Below are 23961 nucleotides of genomic sequence, written 5' to 3' on the forward strand. Positions count from 1 at the left end.
TAAGTCATTAAAAACTGAACTCGAACAGCAGACGATCTTAACAGCACAAATAGAAAAAACGGCATAGTTTTAAAAAACTGAATATTGGAACAGATATTTGTTTTTCTAAACTCCTTTCTCCAACCTCTTAGTCAGACCTTGTTTTTCAAAACTTTTAATGTTTTACTTTGGTTTCTTGATGTTTATCCTCAACTTCAGTCAAATAAAGTCAGCAAAAACTTAGCAAAACACTGGGGCCGCCAGGATAATTTGTTTTCTGTAATAAAATGCGCAAACAGAAATAAGGAGGGCTTCAGTTAGATTTTAAAATTTACTGTAGCAGAGGTAATGGTGGCTTCGTGAGGAATAGAGACGGTTTCTAGCCTGGTGCACTGAGCACCTCTGAATAACCTTGCGTTGAGGAGCAGACAAAGAATGATGAATAACTCCACTTCAATTTACTGTTATCAGTTCTTCTGGAGCACTGCTATGAAGCACTTTAGCTTCCTTACATTTGTTGCAATGATAAAGGTCATTGTAGTTGTGAGTTGTTGTGGATGGTGTTGTTACTAGAGTGGAAAATGTGAAGGGAAGGAGGAGAGTCAGAATGAACTTGGGAGTCTGAGATAATATGCAGTATACACTAGTCACAACAGGCTACTACGAAAAGAATAATGACTGTACCAAAGGCATAATTGCAAAAATATTTCCTAATATACACAATGTTCATATCCTGCACACATGTTGAAAATAAATGCAATGCATTATGGTTTTTGGTCATCTGGTATTTTTACAAAGCTTCTAAAAGCTTTCAGAAGCGTCTGGAGATTAAGTTCATTCCCACTGGGTAGTAAAAGAAGGCTAATCACAAAAGTAAAACAGTTTCACGTCATTATGGCATATCACAGAGTACTGTACATAGATCTAAGATGTAAAAAAAACATCTGTGGCATCACCAGGATTCAGTTTCTATATGACTACAGTTTGAGGTTGACCTCAGGTATATGGTGTCTGTGGTAAAGCTGAAATTAATTTTTCAAATAGCCACTGCCTGCCATGTTAAATAGGATCCACAGCTAATGGTTAGGTAAGACAAATGTAGTTTTTGGGCAATGTCATGAATAGTACAGAAGGATGAAGCACATGTTGAAAAACAGTGTCCTTCTATCTGAGATGAAGAGACTTTTATCTGTTCTTTTACACTTGAGTGACTATTGCATGAGCAATTGAGGGCAGCCTGCCTGCGTGGTGCTCCAATGATCAAGTTCTCTTTGGACCTCACTTACTGCCCTTCCTTTGGGCTCATCCTGGCCTGACAGTGCTCTGGCAGCACAGCACTCATCCTCATGGGGCTTGTGTTAGTTGTGGCTTAGGGCCCTACTTGGCAGACTTGAGCCCCAGTGTTGGATGAGTTGGGGTGACATGTGGGATCTAGAGTTCATAGACCAGTGAACAGGCAAATGCTTGTCCAGGCACTACAAGAGGAATGGAACAGTATCTGCTACCTGGTGCAAGGTACGAGCTGCACATATATACAGTAGCTTGTATTGCTTCCAATGGAGGCCACGTATATACAGCAATACTCTCTCTCTTTGACCATAAATCTCCTGTTGATGTCAAATGCTGATCATTATAATGGATTTACCTGTCATGTCTGTTCAATAAAATGTCAGTACATCTGCTACAAGAAAAAAATGTCATTTTCCTGAATGTGTTGCACTAAGTGGTGTCTTTTGATGCTCAGCATCAGGATCTCAGAAAGGTTTGACAGATTTTCTCTGTATGCATACTATAGTCTTATAGTTTTTTATTTGTATCAAAAGAAACAGAATATATACATTGATTGTCATGCTGAATACAAGGTTACAGTACAAGGCTGTGATTAAATGGGAAGGCTGCTGCCTGTATAGAAACATACTGTATACAGTACATTCTCTGAAAATAGTTCAACACCTTGGGGTAGGAAAGTCACATTTTGATTACTTTTTATTTTTATGAAGGAAAGAGTGAATGCCCATTTATGGAGGTTGTGAAAAATATCCTCTGTCTTTACAGATTGTTTGTACTTAATCCTTTCTAATGAATTGCATTAGCCACCTTCTTACTGTAAGCATAATGCAGCTTTAAACAGGGGTAAGTACAGAAGGTGTAAGGTGCCTATAAAGTTAATTGTTCTTTTAAACTAACTGTGAATAATGAAGCATGCACGCTGTGGAACAATGAAATGTGATGCACATTCAAATGTGAACGTAGGGAGCATATTCCCGTGGACAGCAATATGGGGCACTGAACAGCTTTCTGCAGCTGTTTACCTCCTCTCTCCATGCATGCAACTCATTATAGATGCAGTCTACATTCATATTGAGTGCAGCATCTTCTGATGTGTACTGACTGACGTGGTTTGAATAGGCAACCTAATAAGCACTCTGCCTTTAGCTAAAGGCCATGTGAAGGTAGATGACATTTCGGAGTACTGTGCCACGGTCTTGGATAACTTTTGACATGATTATGTACTGGGATTGGCACATGAGAGGCACATGGAAATTATAACAAACGTGGAAACTTTTACAAGCACTCCAGTCTCTGGGACTCTTTGAAGACGTGGGCAGTAGACACAGAGTAAGCTGCTCGATGGCATACATACAAGATTGCATTTAAAAGCACTGCTCTGTGTCTCTGGTAATGAGAATGCCCTTATTTAGCACACACCGTCTGAGTTTGGCTCCCATTCTGTCCTACCTCTGTTTTCATAATCTTGAAGCCAAACTGTCATAGTAAGGCAGGGCATTGCCAAGTAGCTTGGAAATTTCTGAGGCCGAAAAAGGACTGCTGTATTGCAGTATACAGTATGAAAGGGTGAATATTGAGGTCTGTGTCACAAAATGATTATAGCTGTAAATCGTAGGGAAGGTCTTAGTTTTTTTTTAATTTACATGTTGTTCTAATTAGACAAGTTATTTAGCATGTTTCTATTTGAAAGCTTAAGACATCGTCTAGGGTGACCAATTAGTTGAGTTCAAAGGCTAAAAGAGATGTAATTTGAAGTCATTCATATGTTTTGTATTATGTAATCCAGGTGGATGTCAGACCAATTATTATTGTCAACATGATTGCTTAGCCAGAGGCAACAGGTTACTACACTATGTTTTTGTGAAACAGGTAGACAGGGGTGTTTGATTCTTACAGAAAAAAAATCATCAGGTTTGCTATGAAATTAGAAATAAAGCCAGTGAATGTAAGTCAGATTTTTTAATAAAGATAACAAGGAGCAGCCTCCATTGTCCATAACTTATCTTCAACAAAGAAACCTTCATTTATGAATGACGCAGACACTGGCCTGTATTTATTAAGGATTTTATTCCTTTTATATTGTTTAATCTAGCATAAATCCTTGGAGAACTGAATCACTGGGGTGTATCTTGATATAGGCGTAACAGGATGTGGGAAAAAAACAAAGACAAAAAGCATAGTTTTAATTAGCTCACAGTTTAAGTGGGTTACTTAAGAACACTCATCTGTTACCTTGTTTAGTGTACAGTTTGTAAGACTCAGCAAAAACAAGTTTGTTTTTCTTAGTCTAAAAGACGTTCTACCACTGAGCAAAAAAACAGTGGGTGAGGTTTGTACTTTCAATTTTCAAGAGATTCTCAGATATAATACATAACAGGATGTGCAAGGGTGTGGTGGACGTGTGAATGTTGGCAACATAAGGGGTCCAGGTGACATGCTGCTGTTTTCGAAAGGTATTTCTGAATTTTTGCTGCCGTGTAAATTCCCAAATCAATGTAAATGTGCTGTACATTTACACGCCCACAATGCAGCAGCCTTTTTCAAAAGCAGTCATTCATGAGTTGCTGAGTCTTGAGTTACTGAGGCATGTTCTTAAACCACAGACCTTAAAGAGGGAAGCCTTTTCTCACCCCTGGCTTTTGGGTTAATCCCTCTTTCACTTGGCTAATTGATGTTTAGTGACCTGGTACAGGGGCATAATAGGTTTAGGTCGGCCTTGTTTTTTTTCTCTCTAATTGCATTATGCCTGAAGGAAAGTGCTTGCTATCCACCTCAAAGTTTTCATCTTTTAGGATTGTTTAAAGCAAAAGCAGTAGCCATTGTACTGCTGGTGGATTAATGGCACCTGTGGTAGTGTTGACGTTTTTTCCGTCTGGATTTGATTTAATTACTGTTTTCAGGTTCTGTTGTATTTCTTTTAAACATCCATTCAGGAGATGTAGCGTCTGTCTTAACTGGACTCGGAATGGCAAACTGAAGCACGGCTGATAGGGTGTAGCAGTGGGTTGATTCAGCTTGAGCATTTGTTTCCAGGTGTGCTCCATTAGAACATGTCAAGCCACATTTCTCAGGACTCCTTCTGAGAGTGGTTCCCAGGCTCTGGGAGGTGTGTTGTGTAAAACTGCTGCCATATGACTTCCCTGAGGTGCTGGCACATCATTCTACCACACTGGGTTTGGCAGAGGCGCCACTGTGTTTCCTTAAGTACTGTTGTTTTCTTTTCTAGTGTATTCTACTAACTGAATGTTATTTTAAAAAGATGGCAACAAAACTCTAGGTAGTTATTATTCTGATTTTCCAGAATGTGTGAACTCCATTTAAAATCTTCCAGGTTGCAGAAAGCACTGATTTCTAAACTGAGAGTCATCGGAGGACCCATGCGCAAATAGATGCATAGATGAACTTCCAGGATATTGAGGAAGTATCCATCTGAAGCAGATGATTGTCAGTAGACCCTCCCAGTTTCCTAGCAGCTACAGGATTAGCTCTTGTTTACTGAAGGTGCCTTTCTGAAACTCAGGTAACAGCTCACAGGGGACCTGGAAGGCAGAGTGGCATCATTAGCAGCCCACTGGTGCATGTCGCTTCAGGGGAAATGTTGTCAAGCACTTCCTAAACCTCCAGAGGTCTTAGCTAAACACTCTCTAGTACTGCTTATTTACACAGGCCCTCCTGTTTTGCTCAGCTTTCCATAACAATCCCAAAACTATTAACAAAGCCCGAAATATATTTGTATCATTATAATTTACTTCCAAATATAAATAACACCGTTACAATACTTGAAAAGCTATAACAATTACATTAATTAATTGGTTTTCTTAGGGATGCATTTTTATTGTGCTGTGGAGTCAGTTTTTTAAATCCATGTACAATATTATGTACGTGAAACGGTGTTCAAATAAAGTTCAGGTGGAATTCAAACTAACTGTATCTAACTACCATCCTGCCAATAAATGTTGTCGTGGAACCATGAATCCAGAAAGTATGCTTGAGGGCAGAAAAGGCTGGAATTAAATTGGCCACAAGAAAGCAACAAGCATATATCTCTTACAAGGAGCACCTTTCAGGTTTATAGTGTAAAGAGCATGATGTTGAGCTCATTAGGGCTCATCAGTGTGACATAGCTATCATACGTGTCATGCTGATGAGCCCTATTATAGGAGAAACAGCTGTCTGTGGCTGATAAGTTTTACTCTGTATAAGCAAAAGTTGAAATTAGAAGTCAGAATAATCAAAAGAAGAAAAAAATTCCACCCCCTTAGTGCTGTGAAGTGACAAGAGCTAATTAATATTCATTCTCTATATATAATAGTTTACCTGAATTTAAAGTACCAGCAGTTTAATCCCAATATAGTATTTTCTCTATTTTTCTTTTTTTCGTCTACAGCAAAATAGCACAGTACATGTTTTCTGCACAGATTTATTTTAAGAGTTTGTTCAAGCCCTGATTAAAGCAGAGAAGACTATGAGATTGAAGTAGCCAGCTTTTTTGGGGTAACTCACTTGGATGAGGTGAGAGACAGTTGCCCAACCTTAAGATGAAGGAGGATACCTCCTGCCAAATACCTGCTGCCTGAGCGGAGGTGGTGAAGAGAAAGGGATGCAAAAAAGAGATACACGCACGAGTAAGAGTAAAAACGCGAGCCAGAGGTGTAATATTTATACATAGAAAGGCAAGGGGTGGGTGAGATTAGGGTTTGACCTCCTCCCAGACTTTTATTTAAAACTCCATATTGAGATGTTGCACAAGTGCCCAGTGTGTCTTAGTTAACCTTATATCTATTCAGCGAAAGGGAGTTAATTGCTTTTCCAAAGCATGCACCAAAGTAGTATGCTCCTTGGCTAAGCCTGGTTGCCAACCCATGATTATCTCTGAGGAGCTGTCTGTTCTGATCAGCAGCTACCATTCCAACTGCTCAGGATTCTCATTCACAGCTTCTCGGGACTTATTCAAAATCATGGCAATGGCTGCAGGTGTGAAGTCGGCAGAAAAAGCAATGTTTTGTGATACTGCCTTCCTTACTCCTTGCAAGATCAGTTTCTTTCCCATTTAATACTACCCTTCGGATGCTGTGTAGCATTTCTTTGCTGGTACGATTCTGGTTATATCTATAAGAGGGAAAGTTTGAAGAAAAATGATACCCTGATCATATAGACAAATAGTCTTTAGGCACTGACAGCTCTGGGAACTGATAAATGGGGTGGAGGTATAGCTCAGATGTAATGTATTGTTACCTTCACTTATCCAGGTTGTAGGTCTCACAGAATGGGAAAAGGCCCCATCTCTCCTACTCTGATGTTGTTATCTACAGTAGTTGTGCATTATTTATACTGACTAAAGGCCACGACTTATCAAACACTTTTTTCATTAAACACATCTTTGCCATTTCAACTTGTCTTTAACTACCGAAGGGCTTATTTACCTCTTCTCAGTGAGTTATACAGATAAGTGAAGAAATATATATAGGTGTATAAAACATCTCACAGACACCGGATGGCATTAGAGTGTTAATTTTCTCTTGTGTTCATTGAATATATGGTACAGAATTGCCAGTAATATTTCAAGGGTGCCTAACACATCTTTTGGCTAAATGTTATATGTTAAATGTTTCTTTCCACTTTATATTCAATTATTTATACATTTTTTATTTTATGAACATGAATGCCATTGATAAACAGTGAAGCCCAAAATAAAAACAGGAAGCAAGCTAGAATGAGAACAAAACTCCAGACATGGTATATTGAGGCTTGTTTATAAAAACAGGAGAAGAAAGTGTGGGGTGGGTCATGTTGGTGAAATACAGTATATAAGAGGACAGCTGGGCTACAATCCAGGCCTGAATTTGTAGTACCATGAATAGAATTGATTGTGGTTGTGAACTGTTCCAGTTTCAACATCTCTTTTCCCATAAGCAGTCCAGCCTGTTATAGTATATTATTAGGAGTTAACCAGAATTATAGCTGTTTTTGCAACAATTAAACCGGCAAGAAAATTTTATTTTGCACAACGTAATCAAATAACATACAAGGTAGATTCAACAACAGGTTTGGACTTTTCTTCCATTCTCCCAAAATGCTTTCAGTCCAAATGTACAAGTAATTTAATTATTGGATCCTTGGATTCTAATTCTGCCTTTGTAGCTGAAGTGGTTGTTTTAGTAGAATTTGTCAAATCCTTTTAGGATTATTTGACATTATTTATCATGTCTCCCCTGCAATCACCTATATTCAAGACTGAAGTTCTTGTAGCACTGTGTGCAATACATTCCTTTAAGGCCAAGTATTAACCTTGTTACCCTTCTTTGAATTGATCCAAGAGCATCATTGGTTCTAAATTGGAGACCATCACTGCACATGATGTTCTAGAACAGTGGTTCTCAAAGTGTGGTCTGTGGACCACTGGTGGTCCGTGAGCGTGCGCCAGGTGGTCTGCGGGCTGACCTAGTCATCTTTCTTAAAGCAAGTCTACGCAACTCCATTCTTCACATTAACTTTTTAAGTAATAAAAACATTTGCAAAATGTGCAATTTTGTTCGTAAAAATGTTAGTACTTTCATAAAATTTAATTCAATATTAATTTTAGTACATTAATAGGTGATGATTTTGACAGGATAAGAAGTGGACGTAGGCATAGGTGGTCCACCGCATATGTGACTTGTAAGTTGTAAGTGGTGACTTGTAGGTGTAAGTGGTCCGCGGACCATAGAACTTTGAGAGCCACTGTTCTAGAAGACTCTTACCACTGTGTTGGTTTACTATAATTTCCCTTAAATTCATGAATGCAGAGAGTTTTCTTGTAAATGCTATTGAACAAAAGCAACACAATTCATAGGCTATTTGGTATAAGACGAAAGCTTGTGCTGTATGTACAGCATTTTATATTCTCCTAACAAAAACAATTGCTAAGAAGTGATGTACCCATTTTATGTATATCTCCCTGTTTTATCAACTTTAGAAATGTCATGTTTGTAAATGCAGTCTTGAAGTATTGTAACATGATGGATGAAAATCAAGCGGATGAATTTTGCCAGTTAATGAGATTGGCATACTGTGAGATACATCTTTTAAGAATTTGATTTTAATCTCCTTTAATATATGAGATAAAAAATTTTGAAGATTTTTTTTCATTTCTACTTTGGATATGTTCCCTTTTTGAAACAACGTTTAAAATGTATTTAGGAATTTGTCAAGCCTGTTAATGAGAAAAAGTGGTTTATAATAAATCCTGTACACGCAGAACCCATTATAATGCTACATTGCAATAATTCTGCTATCTATAGGAACAAAGATGGAAGTTCTTGTACTTGTACTGTACATTGTTTCAAAATGCACTTCATTGAATTACCTTCTTTTAGAATATTGCCATGATCTGCAGGATGGGTATTGGATTTTGAGGAGCTCTTTAACCTTAGAAATATGAAAAAAAGTAAGTCTCCTCAAAAGAGTGAATTATATGTCAATGCTGGGAAGAGGAACAGAAGCTGCAAGCCAGTTTTAGCCAGCAGTCATAATGCAATCAATCTTTACTGTCGCCAGAGGGAAGGCCAGGTGAGACAGAGGTGACAGCTTGAAAGCTGGGTAAATGATGAGGGCTTCAGACCACCTTCAAATCTAGAAAGATAAAATGAAAACATGTTGGGAAATACTTAATAAATGAGGAAAATTTATAGCCTATAGCACAGGAGATAAATGCCTTAGTTAGCAATGGCCATGAGGATACAAAATGTTCCATTGCTCACATACAGTAGTTTGAATGTTTTAATAGCTGTCACACCCAAAAAGCAGTACTTATGTTATCAACCCTCTTTCCTGTGATAGCCATTACTTCAGAAACATACAGGTGACAGGAAACTAAAGGGACACTGACCTGGAAAAGGCTAACTGAGGTAGAAATCAGCCAGAACAGAGACGGAATGAAATCAATGTACTGTATAGCACAAGTACAGTACATGTAAAAGTTGATGAAAAATCTGTGCCTTCCATATATTTTAGGCTTTATGTGAAAATACTCAACAAATGCTAAACACATTACACTCTTGCTTCTTTCTGTGCTTAGATATTGTATTTAAAAATGTTTAAACACACATGTCCAAAACAAAACTTCCCTGAGTCTGGAATTACCACATTTCAAACTGTATCTAAACATAAAAACTCATGTTTTACAATGCTGATTTTAGAGTTACCTCTGTATCACCTGTTTTTTTTTTGTCCCAGTAAACTCTTAATTTAGCTTAATGAGCCTTTATGTAAACTGTTTGCTCATAAAAATCAGCTTCCACTCCTGCATACAGCATTAAGAGATGGTTAGAAAATGGCATTTGCCCTGTGCCAGAAAGCTTCTAATGTGGGTGTATAACAGAGTGTCACCACACCTTTGAATATACATACAGTAATTAATTGACAACTAATCAGCTGTTTAGACACCTTGGAGCAAGCAACACCTTTAAACCAAGCTGAAATAAAATTGTTTGCTATATTTCTGAGAAATAATACACATAAAATAGATTATTTCTGAAACTGAGACCTATGTACAGAAAACCAAACAGATGGTTCTGCTTTTGTAGACTTGTGTGTGTTTGTCACTGCATGTGGCCTGTCATGGACTGCAGTCCTAATTACATCTTGCACCCTACGCTTTTGGGATACACTCTGGAGTGCTGTAACTTTTGCCAGGAATAAGCAGTTTTATTCACTTTGGGAGGATGTTTCACATTGTCAGCAAACAAAGCAAACAAATCGAACGATATCTTCTATTAACACCAAACTGATAGGCCTCAGTTTGAGTGCAAGCTTTTCATACTGGACCATAACATTTCAAAATACAAGAAGAGGGAGGCCAGCTGCTTTATATACGTAAAAAATACATTTTATAGGTTATTTGTAGGCAGATACATTTTTTTGTATTTTTAAGAAGCAAATTCTGCATCTGTTACTATGAAAGACTTATTTTGCAGTTTGTACTATCAGAACTTCTCATTTCTGCCTAGTAGCCTTTGCCCGACCTGACACTATACTGTAAGTTAAACTGTAAGGTGGTCTTCAAATTTGGTATGAATATACGATGCACATATTCACTGCTGCGCCGCACAGTGGCTCAGTGGATAGCATTTCTGCAAGGTGTATTCTCCCTTGCTCCCCTTGCTTTTCAGGAGACGTTCCAACTCCCCCATGACCCTGAATTGGATGAACTGCTTAGAAAATGGATGGGTGGATATTCACTGTTAAACTTGGCTTTTAAGCTCCGCAATGTTGAAATCCTTGAATTCTTTCATTTTTTAATGCACATTTCAGATCTGGATCTTTCTGTTTACAGATTGTCCAAGGGTCATTCTTGCATCCCCACAAAACAATTAAAGGCCACAGTGGAATGTAGTAGCCAAGATGAGCAAAGCACAGAATAACAACTTGATATAATTCAGCCAATAAGATATAAATTCAAAAAGCCAAGCCAGCTCATTGTGGCAAGAGCAACTTGGTTAATATGATCAACAGTCATTTCTCGAAACTCCACATGCTCGTTGGCGATGTCCCTTTTGAAAACCTTTTATTCAGCTTTGCTGCCATTGCACCTAAGGACTGCTTTCTGGTCTTTTTATTTGGAAAACATTCATCTCCATTAAATTAAATCAGATGTCTTCTTAACTTGCAGCAATGAACACTAGCAGTGCCTACTCTGATATCTAACTTTGTAGCTGGAAAAGGTCATATATATACAGTATATACATTATATATATTATACCCAATGCATCAGTATGGACTAAATTTTGTGTTAAAAGCACTGGGTTCAGGTGTTCAGATGTGCAACTTCTAAGTATTCTTAGGTATTCTCTGGAGTACTCTTAAAACTACTAAAATTGAAAGCAAGGAGAAGCAGCCTTTCCTGGATATGATTAGAGCTGTCTGTTACACTGGCACACAGAGCCAGTTTAGAGGATCCACTGCTTCAAAATTTTGACAGCTTTGGCCGATTCTGGGCTTGGTTTTAGAATAACTGAATTACAGGAAGTGCCTGTTTTCTGATTTTTTTGTTTTTTGGTAACAGGATTATAACAGAAGAAATTAAGCACAAGATGTTTTTTGGTGTTGTAATCGTAGGGCAAATGGCATAACACAACACTTGAGAATATCACCTGAACAAATGAATGGATGATGTGTGGACTTACTGTAAGTAAAAAATATGGGGTATGAAACACACTACGCCAAGTGTCCCTATCAACATCACACAGTACTTGGGACAGTAAATCAGCAGTGAGACCCACAGTCATCAGTTTGGCCATAAAGTTTAATGGGCCTGTTTATTGTGGCCAATATTGTGGCACCGATTTGTCACATCTGCTGTCTTCTTGTAAAGCCATTCAAAAGACTCATTGTATAGGAAAAGGAGTTTACATTGTTCACTAAGACGCCATTGCAAGCTTTTTGGTTCTGAAATGTCACTTTTTTTTCTTCCTCCTCACCATTTCTAAGCAGCGATAGAAAAGTCCCGCCTCATTTTATCAAGTCTGCCCTGTGAAGAAAACAAAGAAACTGGAATGTTAGAGGCATTTTATGTTTACATTGATGAGGTGCCAAGGTGTTGAATTGTTATATTTGTTTTTGCAAGAATGGCATTATCCCCATTTATTGTTATTGATATACGTTCATATTTGTGTTTTCAGACCTGGGTCATTGTACACGGAACAGAAAAGAGGACTGAAGAATCGTCTTGTATTCGGACCAGGTCAGCTGAGTTTTAGTTGAGCTCCCATGTTTTATGGATAAAGAGACGATTCTCACGCGGTACTGTATATTAACAATATGAAGAAATGAGTTCTGCTTTTTTTCCTTCTGTAAGCCTATACAGTGGAACATTTGGTGGTTCATATATTGCACACACAGACGCACACAAAATAGCTTAAGCCAAAGTCTGCCTCTGCTCACATGTTCATGTAGCCTACTGTAAGTAATCTGTGGAAGAGTGGTGATTGCTATTGATTTTTCTGAGGTCCTTTCAAGCTTGATCCGTATGTCAGACCTGTGCGAACGCCCTGATTTACACCTTCGGATTGGCACTCGGAGTTCCATCTGTGGGATGCATTCCGTACACAGCCATTAACAGCCTTCCAGCCACAGGCGCAGATCCTTAGCCACAGAAACATGTACAATCAAAATATTTACTTTGTAAGATTTAATCAGATATGGTGCTTCATACTGATATTTATTGCATATGCTAAAATATTTAACAACTTATTAAGTAGTTTCTTTCTGAACAAGTTCAAACAGATACTCGCTATTCTTTGTTTATGCTGTTCCACCTAATGCAGAATGTATTTGCATCTTTTTCAATGCATGAAATGGAGCTCTAGGCACTGAGTCATAAAAATATAAAGAGCAAAAGTAATTATGTCTGGAAACAATGCTCTGATATCCGGCTTCTTCTAACACCCCAGGGAATTCCTGTGATTAGAGGCCTCCAGCTACATGATATTTGCTAAACAAGCTGGGAGTTCCACTTCTCAACCATCACGTTTCTTATTTACCACACAAAACATGATTCTGCTTAATCTGCATTTGTCACACAGGTGATGTTTCGGCTGCATTTTCTTTTTTGTGCACAGCATTGATGGATTTTAGCTGATATCTACAGAGCTGTTCCTGGCTGTAAGGAAAGCCACCAATTGAGAATGAAAAGCACAGTGGCTATTCCTCTCATAAATGTCAACACCTGTTCACCCCAGTGAAAGATTAAAGGATACTGTGCATTATTGTTCTGGCTCTTCTGAGATTTGAGATGGAGAGAATCTGTTGTCGATGCATTACTGCTTTCTCTCCTGTATGCCCTGTCTCTGTCTTCCGCACGTTCAGGCTCACATGGACACAGTATGAATCATAATGCATGCCTGGTTTCCTGTCACAGACATTCATGATTGAATGACAACTAGAAATGCCGAGCTATAAATTTGTTTTGTTTTTTTGCACTGAGAGTAAAAATGAAAAAGAAAGAATTAAAATAATTTTAACAGAAGTACAAGTAAAAGAGGCTCATTCCAAAGTCAGTAACATAGAAAGTTTTGTAGAAGCGAGTTGCTATACTCAAGATTTTTAGCTATAGAAAGTCTTCTATCAAAACAAGGGAGTGTATGTACAGTTGCTGGACACAAAATTGTTATTAAATAAAAGACAAAAAGTTGCAGGAACTCTACTGGAATGATATAAATGGTGGATGATTGTCCTCATTTATATCTAAAATGTGTGAGAATATATATTATACAAATTATTAGTAGAAAGCTTTCTTGTTTGTACCTGTTTCTAAAGTTTAAATTTTAAATTGATAATGAAAGGAATAGTTTAATAACTGCCATTTTCCAGAAAAGACTATTAAAAAATGTTGAAGCAAATATAAAAAAAATCATTGGTCCCTTTAACTTGGTGAACTATTAGTAAAATGAATTGTGGTTTACAAATGAGCATTTTCAAACTTCTTGAATTGCAACAATACTGGATTGATAAATGAATTGTGTTTCTGCAGAATAAAAATGTGCTTTTTTAGCAGAATATCAAATTTTGTAGACCTATTTGCTGACATTTTTTAAGGTTTTATTTGCTCATGGTAGAATTACTGTATATGTTTGTTCTTTATAACTGCACTGTTAATCAATTTGTGAGATGCTGTTCAGGTCTCTCATAGCCAAGCACTAATGCAATCCTTTAAAATGTGAATGTTCACTTCAGATTCAGAATGCAAAAATGATATAATGGCACGACTCCACATTCCCTCCTCCATCTTTATTAGTTTTTTTAGATTAATACGACTAAGCTCAACCATGTTTGCGAAGGCTTGACGTCCTTGGTTGTACAGAATACAAAAGGCCAGGTGTTACATTTCCTTCCTACAAAATAACATGATCAGGTCCATGAATCCAGAAAAAACAATATTTTAGACAGCAGACTAATTCGTATTTATAAACAGCGGATAGGAATTGTACTAAAATTTTGCACTGTGGTACACAAGAATGAAACTCTTCACCAAATAATCCTTTACTGCTATCTGAGGAAATCTAGCTGTTAAAGAACAGTTTTAGAAAAAAAAAGCTCTCTTAGAAAAATCACAGGAGTTTAGATGTGTTGTACAAAGTATCATATTCTTCTGGGATGTTTCCCAAACCCTGACTTTGTCTTATCTTGACCTCAGGTTTACATGTGTGATCTTCTTTCCCCTCTGTTGGCAACTGTTGTCTGCTGGGTTTATTTTGGAAAGTTGCCCGTTCTGGTTTGGAAGTTTGCTGGGTGCTGGTTAGGTACGGAATATTACAGATTCGTACCAAGTGGGTAGCTGCTAGCCCTGCAGTGTCACAGAGAGCTGTGCGAAGGAGAGTCTGCTCAGCTTAGCAGGGCCACTATTGCAGATCATGCTGTTTTGCATTTGTTCACACTTTCTCTCGCAAAGGGGGGCCCCCGCTGGCTTCCTCTCTACAAAGCTGAGCTGGGTAAGATTCTCATATACAGTACCTTGCCCAGTGCACGGAAATGGCTTTAACCAAAGGGAAGTGGTGAGAACAACAGGAGGTATGACCTGTCTACACAACGCCTTCAAAACAGTGCCGTTTACCATGGTTCCAGCTGTTTCTCGTTTCCTTTAGTCCGTTTTAAATGTAAAAAACAGCAGTGTTTCTCCCCCTTTTCAATATTCAGCTATAGGAAACATTCAGCGGCAGCTCATGTCGGTTATTTCTGCATTGGCATTTTAAATTGCCTCTCTGATTCGTAGAACAGCAATGTAACAGCAGTCCAAAGAAACGGCAAAACAAAATGAAACATATGAGCCGCCTTTAGCCTTGCCCTAGGATTGCATCAACAGCTGCATTTACAAAATACGCATTATTATCAGTGCACTGGTTACAGTTTCTTAGGGGCTAGAAATTAAGTTGCAGAATGGAATGGAACAAAAAGAACCGGATGACAACTGCGTGATGCTGCTCTTTTCATTACTGAGGGCATCCTCATTGTCTGGGTCTGTGGTGGTAAGGTACTCACACCTCAGACGCTTACCCCAGCATCAGTATTTTCCATGCCCAGTTTGCTCAAAGCAGAAGCGTATCTGGGTTTCTTTGAAATCAGTTGATATCTCTTCTTGGAAGATTCAGTGACAGGGTGCTTTGTGGTTTTCTCCCGCACAGGGAATTTTCTTGCCCACACTTCCCCCAGACCTCCCCCCACCTGTCTTTTTCTATTACCTTTAAAAATAATTGAAAAGAGTCTATTGGAAGCAAGTCTAATTGATTTACCCCACTTGGTGCTTACAAAATGGTTTGACAGCAGGAGATACCAGGCTTTGAAATATTAGGCCTAGCTTGAAGGCCTCCATAAACCCAGTGTACGATTGCCAAGTGACAGGAGTGCCAATCAGACTCCACTGGCAGAGGACTGGTGGCTGCTTGGTAGCACAGTGTACTCTGTTGATACTGCAGCATAGTTAGAAGTAAGGAGTGAGAGCCAGAAGCTGTGTCCTGCTCATTTGATGGTCCTTAAAATAATTGAAAGATTTGATTTGAGCTGGCAGTTTCTTTAGAATAATTGTTTTCAGTATGTTTATAATAGTAGTTCTTAAAAACCTGTTGTATTCCTGTGTTGATAATACAGTACATCTGTAATGTATCCCTTAGTTGAAAAACTGCAGCTGGAGCAAATCTGTCATTTTCTTCTGTCATATAGACTAACATACTGTGTAATTTTGGCCACATTTTCAATCTTAATAATGGGAAACAATTTTATAACTCTGTAATATTGTACTAGCGTGTTCATTATCATCTCAATTATGAATATTAATAGTAGTACTGTGATAATGTTTTATGTCACTCATTACTTTCTTCTTCAGCAGCAGTGGGTTGGGCTGCTCTTAACAGGCATCATAGTTGGTTTGCCTTGTAAAACAGTCATACCTAATCTCTGGTATATTTCTTCTCCTACTGTTTTACATGTAGACATATGACAAGCTAGCTGACAGATTATTTGGCAACCTGTGAGAATGATCTTAGGGGTTGAACCATCTGGCGAGACTGCCTGATCAGCACAGCGTTCCCCATCTGCCTTAGTTTGTGTTTTCACAAGTCACATGACAGGAAACCCTGAACGACTGCTTGGCATTGCCAGGGCGCATCACTGCCCCACTAATTAAGAAGTCATTTAGTTGGCTAAACTCTGGGTCTGTGGACTAATGACTTCATACGTAAGAGGGGAAAAAAGTAATAAAGTATAAAATTCCAGGGAGTGGATTCTGGATCATTTTCATGACTTCTTCCATTCATTTAAACCCTATGTATACAAATAAGTCAGTATTCAGATTCCTTACAGTCTTTTTGGTGTGTTTGACACCTTGGCAGGCAAGAGATGTAAATGTTATTTTCTTAAGCAAAAGCTCTACAGCATTTTCACTGAAATAAAAATCATAACTCCTGTATTGAACCAGTTCAAAACTCAGCTTCATCCAAGAAAGGACCAGTTGAACAGCTGGGGTCTCACTAAACAGCCATTTTGCCTACATAACTGCATACTGGTAAGGCATTTGCTTTAATTAGTTTAAATTGTAATTATCGTCTATTTAAACACTTGCAGCAAGTACTGGTAACTGTCTGCCATTCAGCTGGCCTACTCAATTCCATTCATTGTAAGTGATTGAAAATATAATTTGTACGCACATTCATCTTCAATACAGCTCGACTGTCTCGTAAAGCAAAAATACAAACATGACTAACATGCGGGCCTCTTACTATTCTGTAACCTAATGTTTAATTATTCATTGATTGCTGCATTGTGATTTGCTTGGTTAAGCAAAGAGAAATTTGGTTGTACACTCTTTAAATTGCAATAAGAAAAATAATTTCTAAAAGAGAAAAAAAAATCCATTCAGGTCTTCAACCTTTTAGTGTTGGTAATTATTGCTAGAACAGAACTATGTGCAGTCCTGGTGAACCCATTTGCTAATCTGTGCTTTGAATGAAGCATGAAATAGGATCTGTAGCAGACTGAGGTGTGAAGACGTTACCCTGGCTAAGCTCCAGAAATAGCTATGCAAAACTGTGTGAACTCCTATTATTTCATGTTGTAGTTAAGTCTTTTGGAGGTGACAATAGGTGGGGGTCTTGAACAAGCCCCTGAGTTTATTTATATGACTTGGAAGAGTTCCCTTACCGACATTGTTAGAATTAGAATTGTGGATATTTATTTCCTTATAAAATGGAACTATTTGTAATATTGAATGAGAGTGTGCATGAGGAGGTGACTGAAACTTTCTTCCTTCAGAACAGTAAATGTCTTTTTTCCAGAGGAACGATGCTGAATATTGCCCAAGATTCTCATATCTATATGTAGCCATAAAGTATTACAAATGTATACTCATTGCTAGATAGATTATTAATCCCATGAGGGAAATTGCAGTGCAACAGCAGCTTAACACAGTCAACACAGCACAGTGTAACGAAATGATACAATAATACAATATATACAATACAGTATATAGTACAGTACTGTATATACAGTATATAGTGAATGAAGAGTCTGCTAATTTGCACAACATTTGGTATTAAGGCAGCAAACTGTAAATGAAGATTAAGAGAATTAGTTCCTGATCAACAGCTGGTACCAATCTGTGTAATTTTTCTCTCCAGAAAAGGCCAACCTATCATTCTGTGGCTAATTTTCATCAAGGTAATGAGCTATATTGTGTGTGTAGTGTTCTAATAACTGAGGAATGATAAATGAATCCAAGCATCCACAGGTATATTTCACAGTTTGGAACAAACATCCTTTTCACATTGTGATGGAACATTGCCAGTTCGCATGAGGTAGTAAAAAACCTGATAGGCTCCGGATTTATCTACTGACAGAATGAGGAGACTAATGATTGCTCTTAAATGGGATATTGGTTCAGTTACGTTACTGTAAAAGAATTGGACTATAACAAAACAACATCTCTGTGTATTGAGTATGTATTCTACTCCTGGTCCTATGTAATGACAGCCAATACAGAATCATTTAATGAACGTCTTTTACCTGTAAATGGAAAGATGTTTACTAAAAGAAAAAAAATATTTTATCCTGAGTTTTGATTTATAATTGAATGGTCACAGGACTTGGCCTTTTCTATAGTAAATTATACTATAAATTAACCATACGCAGATGAGATATGTCCTAAGCTAGGAGTGATTCTTTACAGGTTCTATATTTTTCATTCTGTATAACCAGTCGAGAATCACCAGTTGTCTCATGTTTCTGCACAAAGAGAATGAGCAAGGGCAGACATGCCTCTAGAGCCCACTCACCTCTCACAGCTGTCATTGCAAGCCTGTAGGCTCCCAGGGAGTCACAGGACCTGATGGTTTTCCAAGAACACCCATCCTCAGCACCTCTTTGCTCACAAATGTTTGGGAGAATCCCAAATTAGTGACATATGACCCAGTCCTGATCTGACACCATCTGGCCATAGAGAACGATTTTATCTGTTTGTTTTTTTTATCAGTCCTGGAAACTTTATTGAAATGCATGGAAATCTAAATGGTTAAGCTCCACAGCTTTACTTTGTATCCTTTGGGGGTTTGGCGCTGTAACCGAATGGAAGAAATACAAATTACATTCTCTCGCTCAATTATAGTTTCTTATTTCCATGATGTGCAATGGCACGCACGAGGTCAAGCTCACAGATATAACAAAACATTGCAGTTGCTTCAGCTGCAGTTTAGAAATTCAGTTCAGATGCTTCTGTAGGATTGTGTAATGGATTTCAGTAAAGGCACAGCAATGGAAATCCCTTCATATCCCTGGTCTCCTGTTGATAATCCTTATATGATTACACTGTGCTACCAAGTAGAAGATCCCAGAATTGGTTTGTGTTTTGTCATGGGTATGCTGATTACATTTTATATATACAGTATATACTATGTGCCACAAATTTCAATATTTTTCACAAGTATGAGCAGTTACAAATATTTTTTGCCCTCTTTTAAACTCATATACTTAAATTAGCTGTCAGTCTCTGCAGTTTTCTTACGCAGTGTTCTAGACTGTGAGGAGTTTGTCACAAAGATTTTTTTGACTTTCTTATATTTGATATCCTTTGTTAACAGCTGCAATTTTTTGGCAAATATAGTGCCATCCAAATGTATCCATAACCTTTGATGAAATAGGAAAAAAAACATTAAATAACAGATAAACTCAGACAGAATAATGTTTCTTGCTTAGAAAATAAATGTCACACAGCAATTTGAGTAGTGTAACATTAAAACAAATACCTTAATGATGGACATTGCAGGAGCAAGTTGTAGATTCATCTTTTTGTAGATTTTTTTATCCCCCGAACTGTGGAGGTCAATGATCATTTGCCTGCAGTATTTGAAGAGCTCTCTGACCTTAATCAAAATGATTCATGCTGCTACTAAATGTTTTCCATCTTTTGCCTCCTTTTGTACCCCAGGAAAACAGGAAACCTTCAGAAGCCTCCATATACTTCCTGAGGTTTCCATTGCCCTTCAACAGAGCAGAATGGTAGTGTAGATTTTAGACAGATATGATATTGCTCTCTGCAATGCATTTATGATTAACATTGCTAAAGCATTTAACAAAGACATGATATCCAACTGTTATCCCAATTCTGGTATGAATGGAGGAAACTGTATGTGTAAGATAAAAAAAGCTAATTCTGAAACCAAGACCTCCAGTCATTTAAATCAGGGGACACAGTAACATAATTATATTGATATAATTATGGAATTTTCTCTTACTTTTGCCATTTACAGTTACAGGAGGTTCAGAGATAATTGTATGGTAAGTGAGCACATGAACAAGATTCAATTCTGAAAAGTCTGATGGACTGACCTTTCTTCCCCTCAATGTACAGTCTAGACCAAGCCCAATTAAAATCAGCGTCCTTGTCTTCTCAGGTAGCAGCTCCTCGTTTGTCCTGACAGTGATCATGTAAATGATGGGCTTCTCTTTTCTTACGGTTGGGCATAACAAGTCAAATAAGAAGAAATCTTGCCTCTGAAGAGATACCTTTTGAATTACAGTGCTGCACAACATGTTGATCACCACTAGTGAGCAGACCGATGCTATCATGCTGCATTAAGGCTGCAAAATGGCCTCGTAAACAAATGGGAATATTTTTTAAGGTGATTCATTTTAAACATGTCAGAAGTCTTTTTAATAATGCAATTATTTAAGAAGCGCACTCTCCAATTAAAAAGCACTGTTACTGTACCCACCTCATTTTAGTTTCTGTTATTTTAAGGAGAAGGAAGACATTTATAGCTTACGAAAATAAATTGACGGATTAATTCCACAGGCAGACGGTCTCATTCGTTTTGTGATGCCATAGTCATGTCTGGAGGAAGGCTCTGTCAGGATCGATATTAAGATTGATAGCTATTTAGTATTCGCCTATCATAATGCAGCATTAATGGAATTCAGATGACTTACAAACTTTACTCCTGTCTTATTTCCATTTTTTACCTTTCTGCTGATGACAGTCTGGCTGGGGGTGTATTTCATTAATTATAAATATCATCCTCCAAGTTATCAAGTGGCATTTTGTCGAAGGGTAATATGTCAAGCAAGAAAATAGCCGTTTTAAGTGTGTCAGGCAAAAAATAGTCTTACAAAGTTTTTTTTTAGCTTTCGCAAAAAATATAACTGCTAAATTGTGCCTTAAGACTCATTTAGAATGTGGGGAAACAGTAACTTCTATATTGCACATTCTAAGAGGCTTGTACTGGTATTTGTTTGTCCATGTTGCTTTCAATGAAATCTGGCCAAGCACTTGTGTTTGGCTTGTCTGGGACTGTTGAGGTGACAAATATACAGTAGGAGGCACATCTTGGAGGTTAGTGTCATTTCAAAACTCTGGGTTGCCATGGGAGTAAGGATTGAGTAAGCTGAGCCCACGTAGCAGGCCGGCTTGTTTTGACAGGAAGATAACGTAGGCTTAATTTGAAATGTTTGTGTCACGCAGCAGTGCTGACCTTGACACTGTTTGTGGTTTTTCCGAAGGGAGAGCTCACCCAGTGCAGTGGCTACATTAGAGGTTTTGTTTTATCCTTTTTTCTAACTAGTCTCTCAGTGCTAATGGAACCCAACAGGGCTGTGTTCGTTTCTGTTTGGCACCTGGCCAGGAAGCAGCATAATTATGAACCCATTCTTTAGTCAGAGAATTGTTTTTCAGGTAATGGTATTGCTACTTGATACTGTGAAAAAGGTAAGTACTCATCATGGAAATTATAAGACATATTAGGGGTCCTGTTAGCTTTGCCTCAGAAACCTCCCTATCCAGTTAAATGATTTATTATTTCAAAAGGTATCAGAATTCTTTGCGATAATAAGTTATAGTACCCCTTATGTTGCATTTATATCAGAATTGCAGATCAAGAATGCTCATGCTTTGAAACTGTGTAGTAAAAAATGCACACGTGTCCACAACAGCATTTAACATAAATACACAACAGTATTAGCTACTGTATGATTTTTTAAATAATTGATCTTTTCAAGTATATTCAGTACCACAACACAGATTCTTCATGGCACTGGAATGTTTTGCGTGCTTGAACAGTTGCATTCTTTTTTTAGCATTCCCTTCGGTATATAAAGTCAATAGACATTTTAAGATGCATGTCAGTTCTATTTTATTTTGTTTGGCCTAGCCAGTTACCCATGACCTTTCCCTTAAACACACAGGCTGAGAGCCTCACATTCTAGAGATCTGACCATCAGTAGTCTCTGAAGACCCTCTTGAGACCCTCTTGACCCCTACTTCCCCCGTTATCCTAGTGGCCCTGCAGTCCTCCATTGATCCATGTGTAACCTTCAATTCACAAAGTCATCACACTCAGTTCCTGGACGCATGGGATCTCTGGAGTAGAAGAAAGCAATTCTGCATATAGTGTTTTAAAAAATAAAAAAATTAACTGAGCTGAAATGAAAAAATAGAGTTTAGTGTCTTTTTGTTAATCACCAGAACTGATCTATAAAGGAAATTGAATGGAAGGTCATTTCTTTCACTATAGTTTGATATACTGTAACTTTCTTTGGAAAGACCTAAGAATGTTTACTAGTCTGATTTAACAACATTAATATAGACAACCAGCCTATAGCAGCTATGGATCGGAGGGAGAGAGATCTGTGGGAATTAAACTTTGTCCAGAGTGTTGCAAATCCCAGCTTCTTAATTCCCTGCTACCAAACATCTATTTACACATTCTGAAATCTCAGCGATAGAGTGGAAAATTTTCATTGACATATATTAACTTTGCTTATAAAAATTCCCACTGTGCAAAGCAAACCAGAAAGAGTGTCAAAATCTGTGGAGTCTGATGCAATTCCTACACGTGGGATGATCCCGTACAAACGAGCTCATTTCATGTTGCTATTAGTTGTGCTCTGCGTCTGATGTGTGTGTGACAGTGTGGCAGGAGCAGGCATGTTAAGCGCAGCAGATGGCCTGACTGGGAGGCAGAGCCAAGGTATCTGAGTTGTAGACTGGGAGCCAGTTGTTGGGGGATTGCCAGTTCAGAGCACAGTCACACTGCAGATCTTCTTAGGGCTAGAGAAAAAGCCCATTGCTCAGTTTCCCCAGCTACTTTAGCAGCTAAACGGTCTTCCTTGCATCTAATCCGAATCTGAAACATTGAATCATATAGTAGTTTGCTTCGCACAATGAGCCAACCCCGTTATTTTATTAAGAATGAAAACTTTCCTAGACAACCATGGCTTTCACCTCCACATCATTGTAAGAAATCAGAAAAGGCCGATGAAAGTTCCTGTGACTGGTAAAGCATGCTCCATACAGCACTTTTTCAACTATCTCCTGTTATTCATTTAATTTAGCCGACTGGGTGAAGAGGCTGCCAACACATTCAAGCTCATTTAATTTATTTGGCAACAGCCGAGTACAAAATAAAATCTTTCCTTTGTCAGCATGCATTAAATGCAGCTCATTATATCGTAAAGAAATGCATTAAACAGTCCACTGCCTGGCTGCCTGTGAGAGAGGCATAACTCCATAAGATTTACAAAGCATCATGTAATGCAAAAAAAAAGGAGGCACAGTTATTGTGAAGTTAGAGCTGAGGTCTAGGTGATGGAGCTACTGCATTCACTATCCATTTTATCGTCATGACTCTGTGGAAGTATGACTTGATCCATTGATGTGTGAAGCATGCACAGGGAAGAGCAAGGCTAGCCATTATCATTCAGGTTTTGCTCACCTTATATTTGGTGAATGTATCTGTGGCTGTAGTGCTAATAGTAAAACCTATAGCTTGCAGGCAGCACATCACAACTCCCAAGAGAAGAGAAACTGTACTGTTTAATTTAAGCGAGAGAATATGTAACAAGCTACTCAGCCATATTCCTAATGAACAGTGAAAAATGAACCAGAACTCAGAAATCCAAAAACAGGAGGCACTTCGTGACCCAAAGGGTTGGGGGTTATGGAACAAGCCATCTAGCTGTGCTGTTGAAACCATTATCTAGCTTTCTTTCAAGAAAGTCCTGGATATGATCCTAGGATAATTTAGCCTCTAACTACCCACTAGTTTAATTGGAGCTGAATGCCCTCCTCTTGTTTGTAGGTTTTGTTATGTTCTAAGTGTAATTCCTGTTGGTCTCAGGATGCAACTAATGCTAATAGCATATCTACTAGTTATGCTGTCCATCTGATTTGAAAGATTA

General features: G+C 38.1%; 1 protein-coding gene across 2 annotated transcripts in view; it reads left to right on the plus strand.

The window, feature by feature from the left end:
- The window catches only part of sulf2b (sulfatase 2b), a 119769-nt gene that overhangs the window by 35950 nt on the left and 59858 nt on the right, over positions 1 to 23961 (plus strand). For both annotated transcript variants that reach the window (XM_088937404.1, XM_088937405.1), the window contains exon 3: positions 11928 to 11989. The gene's annotated coding sequence lies outside the window, so the exon portion shown is untranslated. The remainder of the gene's footprint in view (positions 1 to 11927; positions 11990 to 23961) is intronic.

Source organism: Atractosteus spatula, chromosome 19 (assembly GCF_055471065.1).
Source record: "Atractosteus spatula isolate fAtrSpa1 chromosome 19, fAtrSpa1.hap1, whole genome shotgun sequence".
NCBI lineage: Eukaryota > Metazoa > Chordata > Actinopteri > Semionotiformes > Lepisosteidae > Atractosteus > Atractosteus spatula.